At 45.6% G+C, this 26952-nt stretch overlaps 1 long non-coding RNA gene across 1 annotated transcript in view; it reads right to left on the reverse strand.

Moving 5' to 3' along the window:
- The window catches only part of LOC122174203 (uncharacterized), a 44471-nt gene that overhangs the window by 15425 nt on the left and 2094 nt on the right, over positions 1-26952 (reverse strand). The gene's annotated exons all lie outside the window — the stretch shown is intronic.

Below are 26952 nucleotides of genomic sequence, written 5' to 3' on the forward strand. Positions count from 1 at the left end.
CAACCTGCATTCAGTGTGCTATTTACTCTGGCTCTTGGGGCTTTCTTGAACTCCTTTCAGGGAGCTGTCCCCTGGGAAGCATGCATCTTTCTTCTTGATTTCCTCTCTACTACCACTCTAAGATATCCCGTTTGGTTCTGTCCTCCTCCAATTGTGGTGTCATGAGCCATTGGCTAAATGAATATCTTCCTCAAGATCAGTTAACTCACAGGACCCTGAGGATGACCTTACTTGTCCTCAATAAAATGCACTGAGGATGAGTCTACTCCTCTGGGCACTTCGGACAATCCTGCCCTCTTAGAGCTCATCCTCCTTTCCCCCAGAGTTCTGCCCCCCATTTACCCCTCTCAAAATGAGCCCTCCCGCAGCCCCCACTGACATTGGCAAATGAAATACCCTTAATTGAGTGCACAGCTCCCTTGCCATGCCTACCTGCTCTCACCTGCTGTTCTTCAGTCCTTAGTCACTCTGGACTCCTTGCCAGAAGGCTCTTGTCCCCAATCCCTGCTGCTGCTACTCTGAGCCGCCAACCTCCTTCTGCTCCTTGGGGTGATGTGAGCAGTGGGGCCCAGCAGCAAGGGGAGGCAGATCAGAACAGATGGGCCAGCAGGAGGTGGAGTCAATCAGGACTCACTGCAGGAAAGAGTCCCAACCTGGCTCCTCCATGTAGTGCTGCTTTCCCTTTCTTCCCCCCTGGCATAATGCCCTCAAGTAACCCAGGGAATGAGCTGGTCCCCAGCTGACTGGGAACTGGCCTGTTTTCTAGGAATGAAATATCACTAGTCTCCACAACTGATCACTGTGGTGTCCTGCTGTGCCCTAGAGTTCTTACCCATAATAATTAGTCTCTGTTCTCAGTTTATAGTCCGTGCTATGGTATTTTTATCTAGTTTCTTCTGTGGCACCATATCAAATGCCTTACAGAAACCCAGATATACCATAGCTCTGCTGGGTTTTCTGTATCTCCTAAATTGGAAAGGCAATTTTAGCTTTGTTTGGCATTGCCTATTTTTAATACGTTTTTTAGTTATTGGACACCTTTCTGCAAAATGTTAACATACTGACTTGCTTAACAGACTGTCTTGCTCTGATACTTTTCCAGAATATACCCTAAACTAAGAAGACAGAAGTTGCCAGGAATTTGCTTCATAGCCTTCTTAAAGACAGGTACCACATTTGTCTTTTTCCAGTCGTCAGGTACCTTAACCCTGATGGTTATAAAAGGTTACTTTCAGAGGTCTGGAGTTTTTTTCCCTCCAGTAGGTGCCTGATCCTGCAGATTTTATGTAGTCTGAATTCCCATTGACTGCACTGAGAATTTGGCCTGAACCCAGGCTACTGGACTAGGCCTCAGTTCTCTCAAATCTCCTGGATGCATTTTATCTGGTCTTGTTGAGTTATATGAGCAGGAGTTAGTTTGCTTTGGCATAGAAACAAAAATGCACAAGTAAAAACGAAAGAGACTGAAGACACGATGATTATCCATTATTGAAATGTACTTCACACTTCAGAAACAACAATGCCTGTTCAAAGCAAATGACAGCGGGCATACAGAATCAGCCAAAATAAATCCCTTTCTCTTAAAAATGTCAGCTTTTTATGGCCACCCTGGATCAGACCTGTGAGAACAACAGGAGAAAAATGTAAGAAAACTGATATGTCTGTTATAATAATACTATCCAACAAAAACGTCATTATCCTTTGGATGAATATTATTTACAAGTAACAGTAATGTTATCCCAAAAAGAGGTCTGACTGAGAAAGGAACATCAGGGTTTCTGTGTCTTGTAATTTTAAATTTACAAATATAGGCCATGATCCCGCAGAGGCTTATGCACGCGCTTAACATCCTACACTGTAAAGTTCATATTGACTGTTGACTTCCCTGTGCAGTCAATGGGGACTACGGCCAGCGTGTAAAGTTAGGCACATGCCTAAGTCTGTGCAGGATCAGGACCAGAGTTAAAATGTAAGTCCCTAGCACATCACGGATGCTACCATAAACTTTATAAAGAAAGAAAGGATGATCCAGTGGTTAGGGCATTAACCGTGGATTTAGGAAACCTGGGCTCAAGTCCCTGCTCTGCTCTAGATTTCCTGTCACTTAGTCAGATTATGCCTCAGTTTCTTCTCTGTAAAATGGGAATAATAGTACTTCCTTACCTCACAGGTAGTATAACCGTGTTAAAGTTTGTGAGGTAATGGGAGCCATAGAAGTTCCTTAGATAAACAAATATTAATGATAAGAGTCTTTAAAATAAAAGAACAAAAATTACAATTCAAATGTTGTGAGGTAATACAATTTGAAATAAGTTTTTCACGTTGTGTTTCGATTACAAACATGGAAAACGTCATGAAAAACGTTCTTACTAGAAAGTAAGACCCTTCTGAGTTTGAAAATACATTCATTTCTACAGAAGACAAAACCCCTCCTCCTTTATAGAATTTGAAATTCCTAAATGTTCATTTGAATGCAGACTGTTTTCCCATGGAAAGGTGGGACACTTCTGAGCTTCAGGTTTCAGCACAAACCCCCTATTTTGCAAATGTGTGCTGAAAAACACAATAAAACTTGAAGCTGCAAAATGTCCCCAAACAAAATTGTGCCTATGAATTTTCCATCTATCCTTTGAGAGCAAGGGTGGTTCTCTGGTTACGGCCCAAGAGCCCAGGACATAAATTCCCTGCTCCACAACCCCTCAAAGCTACTTAGGCATCTACGCCCACCGTTTAGGTGCCACTGACATTTTGAAACCTGTTCAGCTGCCACCTAACCCCATAGGCATCTAAGTCCCCATGGAGCTTAAATTTCTGCCAGTCAGCATTCTCAAAGCCACCTAAACCTTGTTGCAGGGCCGGATTATGATATTCTGAGGCCCTAAGATATGTCAAGTGTAAGAGGACCCATACCATTGAATATATAAACACGAAAGCTTTATATTTGCATATATGCAAAGGTGAAGTTGTAAAAATAGAATAATAATCTAACTAAAACACGTCTTGCAATATGCCTGTTTGCATTATAAAATAGTTTCAAATTAACATATTTTCATCTATGATTTCTTAATTAGTAGATATGAAAACTTTATATCTATAGCAACACAAAAGCAGTTACAGTTACACAGACCAGCTTACGTAATGGAAGCAGTACAACCTGCAGTATGGCTGCACATCACATTCATTTTAACACTGAAATTTAAAACAGTTTCATTCGTGATTTTTGGAGAGCAAAGTCATTGCTGACGTCCTCAAATGATAAGCTACGGAGTTTGTCACTTTCGATGCACAGAATATTTAGGGCAGATTGCCTAGAAAATGCTGCAAGAAAAGCTGACATCTTCCTTCACGTTCGCTTCTCTATCTTCTGTCTCCCCCAGGACCACTAATTAATCTCGAGTAAACACCTCGGACACACAGAGTGACAACAAGCTATGTGCACGAAAGAGAAAGAGAGAATTTACCAGTAAAAAGACGGGTAATCTCTAGACAGATATTGAGAAAGTGAGAAAAACTAGCCTATATTCAAGCAAATATAATGAATATTATAGGCTTTAATAGCCTATAAATAATATATGCACATTGTTTGAAATAACTTGCTCAGCAAGTACTCAAAATATTTGGATATATATTAAAATTTAAAAAAAAATTAAAATTAATGGAGATATCCTATCTTCTAGGCCTAGAAGGGACCTTGAAAAGTCATTGAGTCCAGCCCCCTGCCTTCACTAACAGGACCAAGTATAGATTTTGCCCCAGATCCCTAAGTGGCACCCTCAAGGACTGAACTCATAACCCTAGGTTTAGCAGGCCAATGCTCAAACCACTGAGCTATCCCCCTTCTCTTCCTTCACTTTTCTCAAAACCCTCTATTTATCCTGTCATCAGCACTCTCTGATATTTACTGTGAAGGTTCCCGAAACTGATGGAGGGAAGCCAACACAAATTTATCCTCCTCAAAATCCACTTGACCCAAGTCCATAAGATGATCACCTGCAAACTCAGTCATGTGAAGCATGGATAGCGCATGAAGCAGAAAGCGGCATGAGCACTAAAATACACAATTGTACGTATGTACAGATCAAAAGAAGAAAGAACACACTAACACTTAAGAAAATGAAGGAAAACAGGAGCGAAGGCACTATATGACTGAGCATGCTGGACCGTAAACAAAAGATGGCGGCCTTCCGGCTATTACCAGTCAATGGGGATGCTATATATGACATCACTCCTAGGACGAGTCCCGTACGAGCATGAGCTTGGCAGGACTGCTTCACCACCTCACATTTTTTCCCAATTTTATCGGCAGTGAGAATATATATTTATTTAAATAAGGTATGACGGCACGGTCAGAATTTTACCAGTAGCAGCTGGCCAACAAAATGCTGCCTTAGGAGACCGATAGCAGACTTACTCGTAGAAGTAGTAATTTTACAAGTTTAATTATTGTTTTTTTCCCCCTCAGCCCTGTCCTTCCACCTGTCAATAATGAACAATTAGTGAAGGGTCAGGGTAGGGTAAGGGTATTTGTGTAGCCAGATGTGTACATTTTTGTCATATTTGAACGAAAATGCCTATATTTAGAGAGAATCTTCTTTTCCCCATCTCTCCTTTATCAACCGATTTTGATAAAATTTGAAATGGAGTCAGTTTTTTCTTTTTTAGAGGCCCTTCATATTGTGAGGCCCTAAACTGTAGCTTATTAGCTTATGTCTTAATCCAGCCCTGCCTTGTTGCCATCCTGCCGCTAGCGAGCGGCTCAGCACCCTAGCTCAAGCCAGGATTTTCAGACTATGCAGGGGAATACTAGGTGTGCTCTGAGCTTTCCTAACACCTGATACTTGTCAGACCCCACCAAAAGCAGGAGGGCCAGATCCAGTCCATTGATAGGTAGGGCAACTGCACAAGCCGCCACACAAATGACAGCGGGAGCACAGGGAAATGCAGGATGAGTGTGAAAACTATCAAGCATGAGCAGGAAAGAGAGGGAAAGGCTGTTTCGGCAGCTAGGGCATGGGCTAGCTATGTGGCTGACCAGGTTTAGATGCCTAACTCCAGCAGAGGGTTTCTGGCTGAGGTGCCTCCCTCTGCTCATGATCCTATCTCTGTCCCATGCACCAGGCCAGCTGCTTAGGTGCTTACGCCCTTCTCCTCTGTATTTCACTGCTGGTGAGCTTAGGCAGCTCCCTGCTCAGTTTGCTGGCCTCTGAGCATTTTTTTCTGAGGTGTTTAAGCCATGCATTGTATGGGGAGCCTGTGTGCCTAGCTCGGGGCTGAGGATTGCACTAGGTGGCAAGGCACTTAGGGTCTGGCTACGCTGCAGTTAGACGCCCGTGGCTGGCCTGTACCAGCTAACTCGGACTCACAGGGGTCGGGCTGCGGGGCTGTTTCATTGCAGTGTAGACTTCTGGGCTTGGGCTGGAGGGGAGCCCAAGCTCTGGGACTCTCCCATTTCACAGGGTCCTATCCAGCCCAAGCCTGGAAGTCTACACTGCGATGAAACAGCCTCTTAGCCCAAGTCTGCGAGCCTGAGTCAGCTAGCACAGGCCACCCATGGGTGTCTAACTGCAATGTAGACGTACCCTTAGAGGTTAAGTGTTGCAGTATAAAGTATTTTTGAGGATTTGGGCCTCTGTGTTTCTGTGCCTCAGTTCCTCATCTGTACAATGGGGATAACAGCACTGCCCTTCCTCACATAGGTGCTGAGAGGATAAATACATTAAAGATTGTGAGGTGCTCAGATACCACAGTGAGGGGGGCCAGAGAAGTACCTTAGATAGATCCCTCCTCCAACAAAATTTGCCGTTTTCTTTCAGCCCTATTGTGTAGAGTCAGACTGAAACAAAAGACAGGCTGTATTCTGTGTTAAATCTCACGGTCCATACTTCACCTGGCTCATTGAGCCAGATACTCAGCTGGTGTAATCGGGAATAACTACAGTGAAGTCAATGGAGCTGTGTCGATATACACCCTTTATAGCCCCATACTGTGCTTAACGGTACTACAGAACAAAAGGGTATGTTTCTCTCTGTCATGGCCTAAATTCATCCCTGGCCTACTTCCTTTGATTTCACTGGAGTTACGTCCAGGGTGAATTTGGCTAGAGACTCGTTGCAAACCATAGGCAATGCACGGTGAGTTCGTCCAAATGATACTTTGCATGTATGGAATGCCGTAACCTGGGGAAATGAGTTAGCCGGGGGAAAACCCCCACAGGTGACGTCAACAAGTATTTGTCCTCAAAGGTTAATGTTTATAAATCAGAAATTAAAACAAATTACATAAGAAAAAACAAAAAACCAAAAACCAGTACCAACTCCCAACCCTCCCCCGGTTTAGGATTCCACCCCTAGGGCCCTGAATGAGAGCCCTTCCCCCTCACAGGCATTTTCCTCTACACGTCCTCCAAGCATTTAATTTATACTCCTTTGCTTTTCCTTTCCCCGAGTGCCTGTGCCAGGAGGAAGCTAAATTTAATCTCTTGTTCACTGGGGACTAGGGTGACCAGATGTCCTGATTTTATAGGGACAGTCCTGATTTTTAGGTCTTTTTCTTATATAGGCTCCTATTACCCCCCCAACCCCGTCCCGATTTTTCACACTTGCTGTCTGGTCACCCTACTGGGGACCAGCGCCCTGTCACAAATGCCTTTCATCCAAGGATCTCAGAGTACTTCGGAGATATTAATTATGCCACACACCACTATCACCGGAATTATTCTGCCCAATGTATAGATGGGTGATACAGAGGCAGAGGTGTTATGTGACTTGTCCAGGAAATCACTGGCAGAAGCAACAGAACTGCTTGTTCCCTGTTCTAACCACTAGATTACAACCCCTTTGTAGCTCATAACGCTGGCTCAAAACCATCCTTGCTTACCTTTTACTCTAGATGTTTGTATTTAAGTCCCATCTCTTTCTTTTAGTTGATATGACCAATAAAAAAAGAAGAAGAAAGGAAAAAGAAAAGGACCTTTGCACCCCCTGCATGAATGAAATCACCTGGGTTTTACCATTAGTAGTTCAGCCTTTAACCAGGATTTTTCAGCCTGCTTAGTGCGCGTGGACAAACTCTTCCATTCACAGGGGTTTTGCATAGTAAACACACTATAAAACAAATACCCAGCAAATGGCAGACATATGTCAGCTGTAGACTATTATGCACACTCCCACTGAAACGAATGGACATCTAGAAAGATGCTGGATGTGAGCAACCTCATCAATCAACCTGCCCCCAGTTATTCCCCCAAGTGCCTGATTTACCTGCAGGAATGTTCAGAAACCAAGTCCAGCATTTCTATGATGCACTCCCAGAACTGAGTAGCTCATGCACCGGTCAGCAGAATTGAGCCATTCGGGTTTATACACATAAAGGAAACGGTTATCTGAGTTGCAACCTTCTGTGCAGCTGAAGCTGCTTGCTATGATTCTGAAGATCAGTTTACATAGAGAGGCCATAGTCCAGTGGTCCCCAAACTTTTCAGGGTTGTGCCCCTTCCCCCCTTACCCTGGGCCGTGCTGGGAGTGGGGCTGTGGCTCTGGGGCGGGAGGCACAGACAAGGGCAAGGGGGCCGAGGATGGGGCCACAGCTGGGGGCAGGGGAGGCCAGGACCAGAGCCCCGGCTGGGGGCTGAGGCTGGGAGCCAGGGCCCTGGGAGTGGGGCCAGGAGCAAAGCCCCAGGTGTGGGGCCAGCAGTCAGGACCCCGGGGTGCGGGGCCGGCAGCTGGGGCCAGGAGCAGAGCAATGCTGCTTCCCTGCCCCCATGAGGGTTGGCCGGGACCCCAGCCACCCCCACCCCCAATGGTCCTCTGGATGTACCCCACAGTCTGGGGACCTCTGCCATAGTCTGACTTTATTGACTCCAGAGTCACACCAGTGTAACACTAGTGAATGGGGTTTCTTCAGATTTACAGTGGTGTAACTCTACCAGCAGTATTTTAATGCACTGAAATGGATTGTATTATTATTATAATATCTATCTGGTGTTATTTATTATTCTTCACGCACTGTAAATGTACATAGCAATGCACAGAAACCATAGAGGCTAAAGTTAGCAGATGCAGTTCCCCTGGAGCCCATGGAGAGGAGACAATTTACAGTATATACACCTGGCCTGAATTTGGCCCAAACAACCGACAGTCTAACTCAGACACATACAATACTCAAGAGTGTGCAGAAAGTTCATTCCTTAAAAATCAAACCAGAGGAAGCCTTGGGTTTTCCAGAGTGATTTGAAGGGGAAGAGAGAAGGTGCTTGGGGAGCAGCAGGAGGTTCTTCCAGACACCAGGGGCCAGGAAAGCAGCTGTAAAGCAGAGACAGAGGGCTCAGATGGAGTGGTTAGCTGAGGCTACAGAGAAAAGTGTAAGGAGCAAGAAGTGATGCTGAATGAAGGACATCCAATCAGAGTGGGTGGGCCCCAGCTGTGCAGAATACTAAGGTAAGTGAACACTTACAGTGTGGCCACAGTCAGAGAAGCAACTGAACAAGGCATCCCCCTCTCTCTATTTCCTAGAGTCCAGCCTGACCATTTTTTAATTCTTGTCAGCTGTCAAGGGCCACTATAGCCACAGAAGACAGGCCAGCTGTGAGAGGGGGTAGAGCCCCGCCCCCAAGAGGACAACCCAATCTCATTAGCTGAGGGGAGTGCCACTCCAAAACAAGGACACAGAATTGGCTACAGACCACCTGGGAGGGTTTGAATCAATGAACAGACGGGGAGCAGGACAGGGACAAGCCTGTGAAGTTTGGAGGCAGAACAAGGAGCTTGCAGCCACTCCAGCTGGAGCAGGACCAGCTGTGCAGAGAGACACCAAAGCTCGGGGGTGTGGAGTCTGAACTAGGAACTGCTTGAAGGAGAAGCCAGCTGCTGCACTGGAGAGCCCTGCAGACACACAGCCTGGAGCTCACAGGGCAGTGGAGACCACACAGCCAGACCCTCATTCTGAGCTCACAGTGCACACCAGCATCAAAGAGCATGGACAGCTTGCACTAACTCCCGGGGGTGTGCATTGACGCTGGGCAGAGAGTCTGTGTCTAGCTATGCATGGGGGGACCTGTGCTGTATGTTGTGCCAGGGCCAAGGAGTTTGTGTAAGCCCTGCTAGAGAGCCTGACCTGGGTTTGTTCTGAATGCTTACCAGGGGTCCAGTAAAAGATATTACCTCACCCACCTTGTCTCTCTATCAGGGCAAGGCAGTCTGTGTAACCTTCTGACAGAAATACTGACCCAGGCTTACTCCTGACTGTGCCTGGGCTACATAAACAGTGTTGTTCTAGTGTTAAGCGTGGTGCTTGTTATGGTGGTTAAATCTGACCCCAGAGGCACGTGACTGGGTCCTGGCACTCCAATCCTGGGAATCCCTCAGATGACATAGCCTTCTTCTATTCTCCCTCTCACATCCTCAGAGGAAAGACCAGTTCAAGTCTGGATTCTCCCACCCTTAGGGTATGTCTATACTACCCACCAGATCAGCAGGCAGCAATCGATCCAGTGGGGATCGATTTATTGCATCTAGTCTAGACGCAATAAATCGACTCCCAAGCGCTCTCCTGTCGACTCCTGTACTCCAGCGCCGCGAGAGGCGCAGGCAGAGTCGACGGGGGAGTGGCAGCAGTTGACTCACCATGGTAAAGACACCACGGTAAGTCGATCTAAGTACGTCGACTTCAGCTACATTATTCACGTAGCTGAAGTTGCATAACTTAGATCGATCCTCCCCCCTCCAGTGTAGATCAGGGTTTACTCATGCTGAGTGGTATTTATGGGAGCAGTTCCTGAAAAGAAGTGGACATTTATATGGGTCACAAGACTATCCAGAGTTGTTATAAAAAATACTAAAGCCAGAGTTTTGGGAAAGGATATTAAACCTCCTGCTTCAGGGTTTAAACCCATCTCCGCTACACTAGGGGTTAGAAAGAGACTATCATGGAGGTAAATTATCCCACATCTGCCACCTGCAGGGGTTTCTTGCACCTTTGTCTATGGACTCTGCATCTCATCCCATCTGAATAAACACCCCCCGACCAATAAAAGTTTTGCGGACAGCGCTATCGCCGCTCATTAGGTGCTATTGCTGTGCAGATAATCTAATCATCCTCATCATTGAACCTGGGCTGTGAAGAAGAAAGCTCTTACAAAGCAGAAATGCCTTTAATAGCAGAGGGAACACAGGGGAAGTCTGGACACGCTTGGTTTGTAGAAATGTTCCTTTTCCAGCATTCTAAGCCATCCTCTGTGATGTTTCACTCATATGATACACTGAGCACTGAAACACATGGTACATCCTGAATCGTTACTTATGGAGCACCTGCCAAGAAAACGGGGGATGACTCATATTACGGTGTTTGGGAGGGTTGGGGAGAAATAAGAAATGCCTAATGGTTTGAAATCACAAAGATTTACTTCCAAGAGAGGACAGGCAAATCCCAGGTATGGTGCAGCAAAATGGATCATCTGCATGTCAGGAAGACAGAGTTCTCAGAATCAAAAGGATAGTTACCTGAAAGACAGATACAGCCAATGGAGAAACCAGCTGGACTGGCAATTCTTTCTGGCAAGAAGGAGGTCAGGATATCAGTTGATTTCTATGGAGTGTCAAGTGATGCATCCCCGATCTAGAATAGGTTGTAGCTTTAAAGGATGCTGACAACTCAAAGCTAGATCAACTCCTTAGAGGCTAGATGCTGTTATCCCTGGTGGCTATTCACTGGCCTATGAGAAATGGGTTTGAAGATCTCGGTTCAATTCCCACTAAACAGGGCTCCACAGCATAATCCATTACTGGACACCACGAGATGGCGGCCTTGGCAGAAGAGCTAAGGACTGAACTATCTTCTCAAGCAGAAGGATGATGCACGTTGGGCCCATTCTGTATTCAGAACAGAGGCACCTCAGGCCTATGCAATACCTGTTCTGTGAATAAACAGGCTTTCAGATCCATCACTTGGCTTCAGCAGAGAGGCACCATTGTAGATAAGAAGAGAAGTGGTGCATAGCTTTTGCGGTTCCCTTTAAAAAACTCTTACAATCTGACACATGTTCTCTGGATTCATAATCCGTCGTCTATGCAACGTTCGTGGGAGTTTTGCACAGGAATCAGTAGCAGTGGATTCCAGTGGATAGAGCACTACACTGGGATGCAGACCTCGGTTCTGTTCATGGCTCTGCCACTTACCAGCCATGAGACCTTGGGCAGGTCACTTCACCTCTGTTTCCCTTCCCACCCTTTGTCTTGTGGATTTAGATTTAAGCTTTTCAGGGCAGGGTCTGTCCCTTACTCTGTTTATACTGTGTGTAGGATAGGAGGCTCCAGTCTTGGCTGAGTCTTTTAGATGTGACTGTAACAAAAGATATACATAAATAATAAGTAGCCTATGTCCCCTAGATATCTTCTTTTGGAGCCAATCCCCACTGGCATTGTACAAGGTATATGCCACAGGGTAGAATACATCCCTTTTAGCTCCCCAGGTACTCATTTTCCCACCATGATTTTAAACGTAATAACCCGTCATTTATGAGGCCGAAAAAAGCCAAAGTGTTGTGCTTGTTGCTGTTGAACAAGTCACGTGAAAAAAGCAGTGTCTATTCCAGCTCCGTTCCATTAACACTGTCCAAAAGAAGGGGACCGAAGTGGCAGGAAATCTGCCTTAAACTTCAGGGGCGGAATGTGCCAAACAACAGGCAATTGAGGAAAATGGAAAACTTTGTTACAAACACAATGGGTCCCTTTTAAGGAGCAGTCTGGCGATATTAGAAGCACCACTCTTCCCTCTGTCAGCCCTCTGTTCTCTCAGAGCTGGGGGCGAGAAGGACTGAGCCCTGTTAGCACTCTCCACCCCGCAGGAGGCACTCAGCACCTCGCTGGATTGGGTGCCCTGTGAACTGCCGAAGATTATCAGAAAGCTGGATGAGTGCTGAAGGGAACGGACAGTTTTGCCCTGAAACTAATTTAGAATGTGTGCCTATGCTTATATGGCACTTGACACTGCCAAAGGGAGTGTGGAGAAGTACAAAAAAAGCCAATAAAGCAAAACACTCCTCTGACTGCCGGGAAAGACCGTGTCCAACTTCTAAAATGGAGGGACAGACCCATGAGTTAAGGGGCAGTGGGTCAGCCTTTAACTTTGAATGCCATTTCTGTTGCTGGTTGGTGCCAAAAACAGAAAGAGCCAGATTCCATCCTCAGCTATGTACATGCAACTCCCATAGAGAGGAGTGACAGCTGAGGGCAGAATTGGATGACAGCATTACAGTTACAGATTAGAGCTGGATGACATTTTTTTGACAAATTGATTTTTTGTAGAGAAATGCATTCTTTGAGGCCCAAAACTATTTGTTGAATTCAGGTCAAATTCGACAAATAGTTTCAAGTGAGAAAAAATTGGACAGTCAAAAATTTCGGTTTTGACTTTTTTGTTTTGAAATGTTTTATTTTGGAAAAAGTCAAAAAGTTTAATTTCAAGTTTTCAATTCAAAACAGCATATTGATTGGCCAAATTTTCAATTAAAAAAAAAAAAAGAAAGGTGGAGAAAACCCCCAAAACGGCTGAATCAAAATGAAAAACTTGAAAAAAATGTTAGTCAACTCAAAACACATAAAAAGCCTGAAAAAATGTTTTGAGTCAACTCAAAATGTTTCTGTCAATTCTATCATTATTCTTTTAATACAACAACAACAACAAAAATTGCATTGGTTCAAATCAAACCAGAAAGTTTTTTTCCCTGATTTTTCAGTTTTAAACAGCAAAATCCATTTTTCAATCAGTTCTATTACGGGTACAGCCAAAATGCAAAGATTGGATCTGGTTCCCAGTTTAGCCAAAAGTCAGTGGAATTTGGACCAGGGTTTTGTTTTGATCCATTGCAGGGTCAGTGGCAGCTGTGAAGATCAGTGGGCCAGGAGGCAGTGCTTGGGTAGGACAACTGATACTTATGTACCTTAATGGTCACTCTTTGGCTCCGCACTCAGCTAGCCTAGGAAATCACATTCTTATGACTCTTACCTTCATCCTCACTCTGCTGTTCCGTCCTGTTGTCACTCACAAGCCAGATTGCTATTCATTGCATGTGCAGAGATGGGCAGCTCATTGATTTTTTGGCTCAGTGGTCAAAATGAAAAACGAAAACAAAACATTGTCTCAGGTCAAACCCCAAACCAAATGTTGTGTTTCGTTTTTGGGTGTATTTTTACAAGTTTTTGAAAGTTAAATGTAACCAAGTTTCTATGTACAAAACGTCATTTCAAAACAAAATGGTGAAATGCCTCATTTAGAAAATGTCAAGGGAAGCGTTCCTTAGAAATTCCTCCCCCCCCCCGTCCCTTTTTTTGGCTGAAAACTGTTCACTGCATTTGACCCAAAGTCACGACTGGTTTTGGTTGACCTGAAACTGCTTTTTTTGCCCAGCTCTAACCATGTACCTCGTCATCAATTAAATCATAAGCTCTTCGGGCCAGGGGTCGTGTCTTTCTAAGTGTTTGTACAGCACGATAGGTCCCTGAGCCTAACGGGCATTGACACAACTCATCATTCACAGACCCTGGAGTGAGGCGTCAACATGATGCATCTTATTTATTAACATCTCTAACACCGACTAATAAAACATGGCAGTGTTGTTTCATGTCTTGTCCTTGCATTGCACAGGTGTTCAGATGTCTTCATTTCCATCCAGTTGGAGGATGCATCTGTGACGGGCTGAGTTGCACTGAAACTGAGCATACTTCAGTGCTCCCCAAGCAGCCTTAGATCACCCAGGCATGGATGGGCTTGGGAGACGACTGCAAGCCAAGTGGAATATGTGGTAATCATAGAATCATAGAATGTCAGGGTTGGAAGGGACCTCAGGAGGTCATCTAGTCCAACCCCCTGCTCAAAGCGGGACCTAATGAATGAAACAGCAGGTCTTTGACTGGGCTAGTGGCTTGCTCTTTTTAAGGAAGGGGTGTGTCCTCACAATTGTTTTTAAGAGAGAACAGGACTGCCGTGCAAAGAGCTAAAATCAGTTCTTAGCTACACCCCCAGAGCTCCATTGACTTCAGTAGCTTGGAAAGGAGAGTATGGTTTGGTCCAAAGACTTGGTTGCAATATCATTAGCGACTGGATTTAGCAAAAGCACGAACATTCTGAGTTTACTCGCTTGCTCTCTTTATCCTTACTGGCGCCTATAGTGCGTAGTGGGACCACACGTATAGCCCACATCTGAAACTCCTACATTCTTGAAGCCTTAACATTCCCACTATGCTGCACAAAAGGAGTCTCTTTTTCCCTCCTGGAATTTAATGCAACTCTCCCAGCAGAGGAAGAAATCCCCCGCAGGACAGGTGAACATTAAATGTTCCTTATCCTCAAATGTCCTTGTTAGCTTCATGACCAAGTCAGAACCTTGCTCAGAGCAGTGAATGCTACAGTGAAGGGTTTCCACAATTACTGTACATCGCACAGATAGAGCAACTTTCATCCAAGGATCTCAGAACCCTTTACAAGCATTATTTAATCAAGCCAATGAACTATTACTACATCTGTTGTATAGAGGAGAAAGCAAAGGAGAAAAGTTAAATGACCTGCTGAAATAACACGAGTCCAGTGGCTAAGCTGGGAAAAGAACCCAAGAGTCCTGACTCCTAGTGCACTGCTTTAAGAGGGTTAGTTCTTTTACTGATGTTGCCTTATTCTTATTACAATGTTGGCTGTGCGAGGGCTTTCTTGATTAGAGCAAGAAAAATATTGGTTCTTCATCTTACCATTGACTGTGATACAGAGAAATTGATTAAATGGAAGTAGGAGGTGGATTTTCCATCACTTGAAATCTTTGGTCTGTATTATACAGGAGATCAGATGATCATAATGGCCAGCTTTGGCCTTAAAAAATAAAAATAAAAAAAAATCCACAAATCTATTACCCTGAACTAATGTCTATAAAACCCTCAGAGCAAAAAGGGCTTGTCCTTCCCCAATCTAACCCTGTTGTCTGAGAATGGAATTACTCCAAGTCAGAAAATAAATAAAGTGAAACCGGGGGCATTTCCACAAGGAGGCAAAGGAATTTGAAAGAGGAAGGAGTAACTGGGACCCCAATGAGCAATTTGCATGTATCCTGCTCGCCATACGTTTTATAAATTATGGAAAAATGGTGTGCATAACTGAAAGCCGCCCCCAGGCACCTATCATTTGCATGACCTGCACTTACACAACCGGTCGCCTCAGACCTAACTAGCATTGGCAGCCTAGCGTGGGTCATATTTTTACATGGATGAACTGTTCTTCAACAATTCCCCCCTGAGCATTAGCAGCACAAACAGGCATGTGTGCTGTTTCCAGCTATTTCTCCTCAGACACGCACAGTTTATGTGGCCATTTACAAAGAACTTCTCGCCCTCCCCTAATACCAGAGTCTCTAAAGAGCCCTGTTACCATTTCACAAGGTCGGCATGGAGCACAGGTGTTTGCTCCATCCTGTGCTCCCCTCTTTTATTTTAGGAGCTATCCCCTTCAAGACAACCCTTTCTACTCCCTCTCCCCCAATCCACTCCATTTATGTCTTCCTTCTTTCCTTGTTGTTTGCCTGTGATGTCCTGTTCTATTAGTCATGAAAATTACTTACATGCCATAGCAGAATCTTAGGACTGTAACTAGCCACAGATATGCACAATTTCTATTGGTTGCATGAGAGTTCCATGCAGGGAATAATGACAGATAGGCTCAGGGACATTAGAGATGAGAAAAGCCTATTGGTTTATTGAATGCATCCCCCTAGCAGAGCAGGAGGGGTCAGAACAATTAGGTTTTCCACCTCATAGACTTTAAACACCAGAAGGGACCATCATGATCATCTAGTCTGACCTCCTGCACATTGCAGGTCACAGAACCTTTCCCGCCCACTCCTGTAGTAGACCCCTAACCTCTAGCTGAGTTACTGAAGTCCTCAAATCATGATTTAAAGACTAGGTTACAGAGGGGGAGTGGGCTTGAAATGGCTCGTGAGAGGGATGGTTGTTGGGGCACAATGAAATCTTCCCCACACAGCAGTACCCTGTATCATTTCCCAGCACCCCACAAATCTCTTGTTCCTAGCACGCCCACAAGATCGAGCCATGTTTTCTTGCCATACATTCCCACAGTCCCTTGAGGCTGCAAAGGATTGTGGAACTGGGGTTATGGCAAAAACACACAAGTGGATTTTGGGTGCCAGGGAGGAAAGGGCTGGGAAATGCTCCCCTAGAATATATATGACAGTGACAATAAGAGAGAGTGAGTTTGGGTTGAAAGTGACGACAGCACCATTTGGAATAACCTTTCTGCTTTGTGCAATTCTAGTGAGAAAGGGGTTTAATTGTACAACATCCTGTGCTGCATGGACCAAAATCTGCAAGGATTTACACCCTCAGACTCCACTGATTTCAAACAGGTTGCATCAGATGTAAGGCAGTGTGGTATATGGTCCAGGAGCTTTCTTTATTGCTCCATATTACTGTGCCTTCAAAAACTGAACAAAGCCATGAGGCTACCTAACACATTCTGAGGGTGTGTTTGTTCGCACCATTTATGCTTCTGTGACGGTGATTCATTTACTGAAAACCATTACCCAGCTGATAAATTTAGTGTGTTCAGCTGTTTATGGCTAAACAGCAGTTATGGTCTAATAAGTATCAGATGCAATTAGGCTGATTGATCATTTCAGATCAGTAAACTGTGGCTGTGTTTTAAGATAAGGGCCCAATACGCGCTTTTATTGAACCTAGCAAGTTTTGTGGCAATGGTGACACTCCATTCATTCTCAGGGTCATATAACTAAAGGCCCTTTCACATTAATTTTATGACAAAGTGAATCTTAATCTTCAGGATCTCAGAGGAGTTCAACAGGTGCTCAGCGAGGATTGCTCTGTGATACATAACCAGCTTCCATCTGTTACGTAGCAAAGCTCTAAGAAATTGGTTCCAAACGTGCTTCATTTTAGAAATTTGCTTACTCCTTAGTCTCCCGTTTTACTTTCCAGTGCTTCTGATCTTTGTTTTAACTACAAGCCATACTCAATGGGGACCCTATCATGAAATAAACCTTTCCTGAACCACCTCTTCTGGCCTTCAAACAACTCCCCAACCTCTCCAAGCTCATCATCAGAAGCAAGTTCCCCACAGACCAGGACACATCAACTCAAAGCAGCACCAGACCCTGCCAAAACAACAGATGCAGAACCTGCAGATGTGTCCACTACGCTGATCAACAACCCGCATACACACCTTTCAATATCCTTGGGACCTTCACATGCAGGGCCGGCTTTAGGCCGATTCAGCCGATTCCGCTGAATCGGGCCCCACGCCTAAGAGGGCCCCGCAGCTGTCCACCCCGCCCCCAGCTCCCTTCCCCCTCCTCCCCTCTCCTGAACGCTCCTCCCCCTGCTCCTCCCCCTCCCCTGCTTTTTGCGGGAAGTCTGAAAACAACCAGGGGCAGGCGGCAGCAGGTAAGCTGGGGTGGAGGGGCGCGAGGAGGGGGGTGGGAGGGCGCGGCCCAGTCCGGCCCCGGCCGAGCGGCTCCCTCCGGACCCGGCCCCAGCCGAGCACCCCTGGACCCGGCCACAGCGGCTCTGGCTCCGGCCCGGCTCGGTCCCGGGGGCACCGGCCCCGGTTCCGGCCGAGCAACCCCAGCTCTGGCCCGAGCGGCTCCGGCCTGGTCCTGGTGCCGGCCAAGCACCCCTGGCCCCGGCCCGAGTGGCTCCGGCCTGGTCCTGGCGCCAGCTGAGCACCCCTGACCCCGGCCCGAGCAGCTCTGGCCCGGCTCAGCTCGGGCCCCGGGGCACCGGCCCCGGTTCTGGCCAAGTGCGCCGGCCCAGCCCCGGCCCCACAGCTCTGGCCCGGCCCCAGTCAAACACCCCCGGACCTGGCCCCAGCGGCTCCGGCCCGAAGCCCTACGACCCTGGCCGGAGCAGGGCCTGATTCCTGGGGGCCCTGCTCTTTCTAAAGCCGTACCTGTTCGCATGCTTATAATTACATGTGGTGTACCTCACCTAGTATACTAAATATCTCAACAACTATGTGGGTGAAACCAGACAATCACTATGTTTTCAAATAAACTCACACAGGAAAACAATAAAAGACAAAAAAAACCTATCACCTGTGGGTGAACACTTTTCACAAAGTGATCACTCTATATCTGACCTATCGGTTCTCATCCTCAAAGGAAACCTTCACAACACATTCAAAAGACAAGCCTGGGAGCTTAAATTTATCACTTTTCTAGACACTAAAAATCATGGATTGAACAGAGAAACTGGATTTATGGCTTATTACAATTAACCCACCAACAACCCTCCTCCCCCCAGCTGCTTCCCCGCTTGGGGTGTTAATGGCCCACTTCACCTTGAAATATACGTTAACTGTTTATAATAAAATCTGTTCCACCTTGTATTTAGTTTTGACAGTCTGAGGCTCTCTCTTCACTAGAGAGCTTACAATGGCACAGCTGTACCGATGCAGCTGTGCTGTTGTAAGATCTCTCGTGTAGTCGCTCTCCTGTCAACGTAATTAAACCACCCTCAACAAGGAGTGGTAGCTATGTTGGCAGGAGAAGCTCGCCCACTGACATAGCACTGTGCACCCTGCAACTGATGCCCGCACAACTTATATTGCTATGGGGGGTGGAATATTCACACCCATGAGTGACATAAGTTTTGCCGACATAAGTGGTAGTGTAGACATGGCCTGAGTAAGTTTTCCAGAACTGCGTAAGCTCAAAAGCTGGTCTCTCGACTCTCACCAATTCTCTAGCTCCACTGCAGTCATAAAATGCAAAATGACAACCTAACAATCACTGGTATTTTGGTGCATAAAGCAGAAAGGTAAAAGACACAGACGCAGCCCCGAGCCCCCTCCTGCACCCAAACTCCCTCCCAGAGCCCTCAGCCTGCACCCCAACCCCCTGACCCAGCCCTGAGCCCCCTCCCTCACTCCAAACCCTTGGCCTCAGCCCGGAGCTCCCTCCTGGACCCCAACCCCTCATCCCTGGCCCCACCCCAAATCCCGAACCCCCAGCTGGAGCCCTCCCCCCTCTCCAACCCTCTGCCCCAGCCTGGGGTAAGTGAGCAAGGGTGGGGGAGAGTGAGTGACAGAGGGAGGGGAGATGGAGTAAGCGGGAGGCAGGGCCTCAGAGAAGGGGCAGGGCAAGGGGCGGGGCAAGGGTGTTCGGTTTTGTGCAATTAGAAAGTTCATACAATCATAGAAGAGACCTCAGGAGGCCATCTAGTCCAACCCCCTGCTCAAAGCAGGACCAACCCCAACTAAATCATCCCGCAACCCTATTTAACATGTTACTAAATAGTAGTATATTGCTACCGTTGAAACTTCTTACATGGCACAGAATTAAGAAGGCACTAAAACGTGCCAATTAGGCGACTCTCAAATAACAGCGGCTCATAGCAATAGCTTCAAAACTAGCCATGTATAATAAATTATATATTGCACTCATTTTATATTGCAATTGTAATGAACTAGCAAGTGGTTACGTCCACTACTTCCTTCTGCTGGATAGAATCAGAAATTAGCACTTGAACGCTGTGCCATAGGCTCAGACTTTCTATTAGCCCAAGTGGTTCCAGTTCCAAAACCCAGGCAGGAGGTTCCAAATTCCAGCTCTGCTGATACCACCAACCTGTGAGCTTTGGTAACTGAAATGACCACAGATGACTTACGCTGTCTTAGGTTTATATAGCCCCCTGCCCCCCTTTAACCTTTAATCCAAAAGGGTAACGAAGTTCACTGCCGCTTGTGTGTGTATGCTGGAATCCTAGAAGCATAAGCCCATCCCTTTTTAACTAAAGGCGGTCATCTATATGTTCTTACTACATTAGAAAGCCTGTGGCACACAACTGAGCAGATCCAATTCCACCCAGGAGAGGGTAGTGGTAGCATTTGGTCTTATCTGGATCTGGTGCTGTGGTGGAATAGGTGTTGTGCCTTTCCTGTTCCTCCCCAGGCACCTAAGCCAACTTCCATGGAAGTCAGTAGCAGTCTAGACCTGAAACCACAGGAAAGTGACTAGTTTACTCTAATATAGATGTGCTTTGATACCCCAGTGAGTAGTTTTATTGCCCCTCTCATTATTCCAGGTCCTCGTTTCCACTATACTGACAATTCCACTGACAATCTGTTTAAAAACTGTAGATATTTGAAATCAACAAGTTTTCCTAGGAGATTTCGTCTTGAATGACAGTTGAGATTAAGTTTTATTAGCTTTCCTTCTCCTGTCCAATTTGACTTTCTCATACCAGAAATAGAGCAATCCATTTGTCAGCCACAACATTGTTTATCCAGATATCTCTATGGCCTGGAAAAAAAGACCACATACGCAGGCTGTGTACTGAAGGGTCTGAATACGTTACATTTGAAGCCAGGCTACTACAAGGAACAGCTGTACCATGCCTGCTGGAAAGCCCTTCAGATTGAGTGCTAAGAGATTGTTGGTTACATGCTGATTTAAAAGACGGGGGGGGGGGGGGGGGGGGAGAGAGAGAAAGAAGGCATTATTGATACCAGTGGCTGATACACAACTGTCCAATAATATCGGTACCATTGCCAAATAAAAAGATCAGATCAGAAATAGATACCGGAGGCATTTGATCTCTGGTTTGGGGAGTGGAGAAACTTTGGTGCCATTCATGTAATCTGTGCCTGTTATGCTACTTAATAAAAGGAACATTTTATTGTAATTAGAGATGAGCCGCCCAGAGCCTCAGATACGAACTTCAAGGGTGATTCTGATGAAATTTCAGGGTGGTTCAGATACAAACAGATGCATGTGCATTCATCATGCAGGTCTGGCTTCTGGGTGAGATCCAAAACTAGAAATTGCCTGTTTTCCACTGGTAGGCAGTTCCAGCGTGGCTAAGGATGGAAGAATTCTCTTGAGACCATCCAAATCTTTGTCAGTAGCTGATATCTGAAAACTAGCAATAGAAAAACTCCAAAAGGTTTGGAGGCTTAAATAAGCATAATTCAGTCTTTCATCCAAAGTTTCTCTGAAAATCTTGGGGTTGTACATCTGATCATGAGCTTGCTTGCAAGATTTCATAACCTTTCACTGGGACCAAAGAAACCATGAGAACTGCCGTCTTGAGGTATACATTTCTAGACCCAGACAGAACCCAGAAATATATACATAAGAATGAATAACAGAAGTGGAAAGAAGGGTACTTCCACCCTCAAAAGAAAGTTTGATTTGAGTTCAGGGTGAAGCTTCGAGTGGCGCATCCTAAAATGAACTTGTTCCAAACTGATTCACCCCTGCCTAGTGAAAAAATCACCAGGTACAACTGGTGTGTATCAGATTTTAAAAGGAAATGCCTGCAGAAATCAGACAAAGAATACATAGCTTTGGACCCATGTAGCTAAGATAGAGCTGTCAGTGATATTTCCATCAACTCCTAGCAAAGTAAAAACACACACATACACAAAAGATTATGAGGTTTCCACAGCAACACAGGGAGAAGTGCTGAAAGAACCTAACAGTTACATCGGAGCAAGCTACAAAGATTGTGGACCAAAGGGCAGTTTAAGCAGCAACTCAAACACAAGAACTAGCAGAAAAGGGTGGACAGAAAAGGCCTCATTTTGATCTCACACAGGTGTAACTCTGTTGACTTCAGTAGAGTGATTCTTGATTTAAACTGGAGTAAATGAGTTCAGAACCAGGCCCAAAGACAGGCAAAACGGAATCAAGGTGTGAAAGTTTAGAGCCAAATTCTGGCCTCAGTTACTGTGGACTTAACACCAGTGTAACTCTACTGATGTCAGTGGAGTTACTCTGGATTGACATTGGTGAAAATAAAGGCAGACTCTGGCCCAAAATTTGCAAAGTAAAAGTGTCAGCAGCAGCACAGGGGTGGCAGAGTGGGGGAGAATAATGAGAGGAAAGGAGGTGGAAAAGGAGCAGGGAGTAGGAGTGGTGGAAATCTGAGGAGGAGGATAAATTCCTGGACTGATTTTCAGAGACTAGTGTCTAGAAGAACACAGGTTTTGTTACTGTACTCTAGGCTACCCCTTTCCAGCTCTACTCACTCTAAGCAGACATGATGAGAGCCATCCCTTTGAGAGGGATTCCTCTCATCATGAGGTGCCACCACACAGCTCATCAGGCTGCAGTGTGGCCCCGGGCCACAGGAAATAGTGAAGGTGACAGGGTTAGGTCCTAAACAACATAGGCCTGGTCTACACTGGGGAGGAGGGGAGGGGAGGGGAGGAGAAATCGATCTGAGTTATGCAACTTCAGCTACATGAATAACGTAGCTGAAGTTGACGTACTTAGATCGACTTACCATAGTGTCTTCACTACAGTGAGTCGACTGCTGCCACTCCCCCGTCAACTCCGCCTGTGTCTCTCGCGGCGCTGGAGTACAGGAGTCTATGGGAGAGCGCTCGGGGTGTGTGTGTCAATTTATTGCATCTAGACTAGACGCGATAAATCGATCCCCGCTGGATCGATCGCTGCCCACCGATTCGGCGGGTAGTGTAGACATACCCATAGACTGATCAGTCTGAACTCAAGGGAGAGATACTTCTTACAGGAGTCAAATGGGGAGCAGTGCAATCACGGCCACAAATCCTGCTCCCAGTTACACCGGTGCAATGACACAGGGCCCAGCGTAAACGTGAGCGCACGTTGGCCCAGTGGGTCCTGCAGGGCCATATAGTGAAGGGAGGATGTGGTGGTGTGGACAAAAGCAAGAAGAATACAGCAGTCTGCGCCAGATCCTTTCTCCAAGCTAATTAGAGAAAAACAAATTCCAACAGGACAAGCTGGGAGGGAAAAATCCCAACAATTTTAATAGCTTTTTAAGATTTAAGAAAAGGCTAGTGACAAGGACTAGACGGCTCTGGAGACTGCTAATGGGATGAAGAACCTCTGATGACTGGCCTATGGCTTGTGTTATATGAAATGAGCTTGGTGGTCTCAATCTAATTCCTAGTTGACCAGAAACACCATCACAACTGGTAAGTAGGGCTGAGCAGAAATTAGGTTCTTTCCCCTCCCCATGGAAAATGTATACAAAAATGATTTTAATTTTTGTCAAAAACCCAAATTCCAAAAACCAAAATCTTACAGATTTTTTTTTTAAATAAAAATAAGCTACCGGCCAAGCTCTGTGGAAAGCAGTCATTCTTTCAGTGAACATTTTCACTGAGACAAAAACCCAATTTTCCCCTGGGAAAAATTTTCGACAGAAAATTTTCAACCAGTGCTACTGGCAACCGTGCAGGCCAAGAACCGAACAGACCAATGAGACTTTATTATCCTCTCACTCCTTTGTGGGCTGGGGTTGTTGAGAAGCATGGAGAAACTCACAGTTGCCTGCGCCATAGCTGGTCAAATGATACCACTCTCTGAGCTACCAGTCTTGCAACTTTCACGGAAACTGGATTCACACAGGTTTAACAAATAATAATAAGAATAGAGGCCCAGTAATTATTTCTGCTGTGACTATCTGTAGGATCCCCCGGGTCAGAGAGGCTGTTGGAAGGCAGCATTGAAAGCTGCTTCCTGTTTCTTGTGCAACAATCTCAGAAGAATTTCAGGATTTCTGCACCAAGATGAATGCACCAGGGGGAAAGGATTGCAGTGAATAGAGTAAAGAACCTGGATTGTGAAGGAACAGCTCCTTGTCATGTTGTAGCTGGCAGTAGGAGTGTAAGCACCGCTGAATTATTCAGTCAGCCAAGTGAACTGGGAATACAGATGGTACTAATTAGAACTAATGATAGGCAAATACAAAACAGTGGGGATGACAAATGTTTGAAAATATTTCTACTGAGAGTGTGAGAGGGGCACCTCACAGGCCTTTCCTGGACAGCACTCTGCAGTGGATGTTTATTTAATCTACACATTCCCCCTCTCACAGCCTCCCTCAACCCCGTATCATTTCCTCCTTCAACAGCTGCAACAGTGGGGGATAGAGGAACAGTGGAGACTCACACCTGTCACTTGCTGATCATCTTGTAATGGGTGCGGGAGCCAGGAGGATGGCTGGTATAGCTGCAGGAGAATCATTATGTCATTTCAGGATCATGAGCCATCTTCACAGGTCGGGGGACTGAGGGCAGGGGTGCCATTTGGGGGGAAAGTGGGGGCTTTAGACACCCCCCACCCCCATGTTTTGTACCTGAGGTCTGCTCACAGTGCATGCTAGGGTGACCCGACAGCAAATGTGAAAAATCAGGATGGGGAGGGGGAGGGGGGTAATAGGCACTTATATTAAAAAAAGACCCCGACATTGGGACTGTCCCTATAAAATCGGGACATCTGGTCACCCTAGCGCATGCCCTAGCCCCAGATGGAGCTCTTAACTGCAACACAGCTTGAATGTGATATGTGCTGAGTTCTGTGCTGATCACAGTTTCTGCCTTTGGGGCAGGAAGTTTGTAATAAACAGAGGCAGGGTGATTAAGATATTAAGATAACAAAAGGCTTGTCATTAAATTAAATTAAGAATTGTTAGATGATCCTGAAAACATTGCCAGACACTGCAATTAAAAGTCGGGAAACAAAGTGTAGGAATAAATGGTGAGAAGGGAGAGAAGTAACTAGTGGTGTCCCCCAGGGGTCTGATTTGGGACCAGTGCTGTTCAACATATTCATAAATGATCTGGAAAAAGGGTGGCAAGTGAGGTGGCAAAATTTGTAGCTGATACAAAATTACCCAAGATAGTTAAGTCCAAAGCTGACTGCAAAGAGTTACAAAGGGATCTCACAAAACTGGGTGACTGGGCAACACAAAGGAGATGAAATTCAATGTTGATAAATGTAAAGTAATGCACATGGCAAAATATAATCCCAAACATACATACAAAATGATGGGGTCTAAATTAGCTGAGAAAGTGATCTTGGAGTCATTGTGGATAGTTCTCTGAAAACATCTGCTCTATGTGAACCAGCAGTCAAAAAAAAAATTAACAGAACATTGGGAATCATTAGGAAAGGGATAAATAATATGACAGAAAATATCATGTTGCCTCTATATAAATCCATGTTACGCCCACATATTGAATACTGCATGCAGATTTGGTCAACCCATCTCAAAAAAGATACATTGGATTTGGAAAAGGTACAGAGAAGGGGAACAGAAACGATTAGCGGTATGGAACAGCTTCCATATGAGGAGAAATTAAAAAGACTTGGACTTTTCAGCTTGGAAAAGAGATGACTAAGGGGGGATATGATAGAGGTCTATAAAGTCATGAATGGTGTGGAAAAATTGAATAAGGAAATGTTATTTTCTCCTTCACATAACACAAGAACGAGGGGCCACCCAATGAAATTAATAGGTAGCACCTTTAAAACAAACAAAAGAAAGTATTTATTCACAGTCAACCCGTGGAACTCTTTGCTTGGGGATGTTGTGAAGGCCAACACCATGTTCTGTGTGTCCCAAGCCTCTGTTTGCCAGAAGCTGGGAGAGGGCGACAGGGAATGAATTACTTGATTATTGCCCTGTTCTGTTCATTCCCTCTGAAACACCTGGCATTGGCCACTGTCGGAAGACAGGATACTGGGCTAGATGGACCATTGGTCTTACCCAGTATGGCCATTCTGATGTTCTTATATAGAACCCAGATGTATCTGCCCCCCACTGTAACCCACTAGACCCCACTCCCTTCCCAGAGCTGTGATAGAACACGAATAGCGTAGCTGAAGTCGAAGTATCTTGGATCGAATTACCTGGGGTCCAGACGGCGCGGGATCGATGGCCACGGCTCCCCCGTTGACTGCACTACCGCCGCTCGTTCTGGTGGAGTTCCGGAGTCGACAGTGAGCGCGTTCGGGGATCGATATATCGCGTCTTAACGATATCAATCCCGGATAAATCGACACGGCGGGTAGTGAAGAAGTACCCATCAGTCAAGGATTGCTAAGACCACAGTCAGTCAGACCCCTCGAGGCAGCACTTCCCATGGCGTGCAACCTCTGCCGATTGTGGGTCACAGGGAGCAGGCTAGTTACAGCTGTTGCCAGGTAGCAGTTTGGAGATGTTGGTTACATCGTAGCACTGCGGGCCTGCGTTCAAGTTCTGCTGATCCTTACATTGTGCTAGAAAATGCTGAATGTGATGGCGAGGCCAGTCATGTGGACATTTGTCTATTAGGAACTGGAATTAAGACTATCAACACATTTCAGTAGGTCTCAGAACAGCTGTGACAGGGTAATAAATTTTAGGCACAAAAGGTTTTCTACTGGTGATTCAAAGCATGAAAAGTCAAAAGCAGAACCCCAACCACTTGCAGTAATGGTGTTTCCCCATCAGCAAGCAGTGGGTTGGGAGCATCTGTGGCATTTACTCTTGTCAGTCCTTCAGCCACTCTGGGCAAGATCATGACCAAAGCAGGAGTGATGTACAATGAGGGAGTAGGAGCAGTAAGGCCAGGTTTAGAACAGAAAGGCCCAAAGCATCTATACATCAGTACAACTCACACTCCCAAATTTTTGTTCTCCCCATGTTCTAATCCGGACACATTTCTCACTCCTAAAATAAGCCACCAGTGGGTAGAACACTACCCACACTATCACATGCTCAGAGTGTGCATGGTTTTTTTTTTATTAGGTTGGTAATAAATTAATGCCAGACCTGATATTTTAGTCAGCCATTTCCCAGTCTTCAAATGGATGTTAAGTACTGCTATGGTGGCAATGAAAGTAAGATTTCAGGATTGTCACTCTAAAGCCTAGAATGTCTGTACAGTCAATGTGCCGTGATGGAAACAGCTACAAGCATGGTTGAGAGCCCTTTTTGTTCAGAATATCGCCGGATTGAATCATCACTGGGATTTGCGGATTGTTACCATCCAATTTCTAAGTTCTCAGACATTTTGACTATGAATTACACCCGTCTGATAGCAAGTCATGTATCGATGCCACACTAAGAGTCCTAGACTATTGTGATATCAGAGGTGACTCAACCAATCACCACCCTTTCTCTA

The sequence above is a fragment of the Chrysemys picta genome, chromosome 5 (assembly GCF_011386835.1).
Source record: "Chrysemys picta bellii isolate R12L10 chromosome 5, ASM1138683v2, whole genome shotgun sequence".
Classification (NCBI taxonomy): domain Eukaryota; kingdom Metazoa; phylum Chordata; order Testudines; family Emydidae; genus Chrysemys; species Chrysemys picta.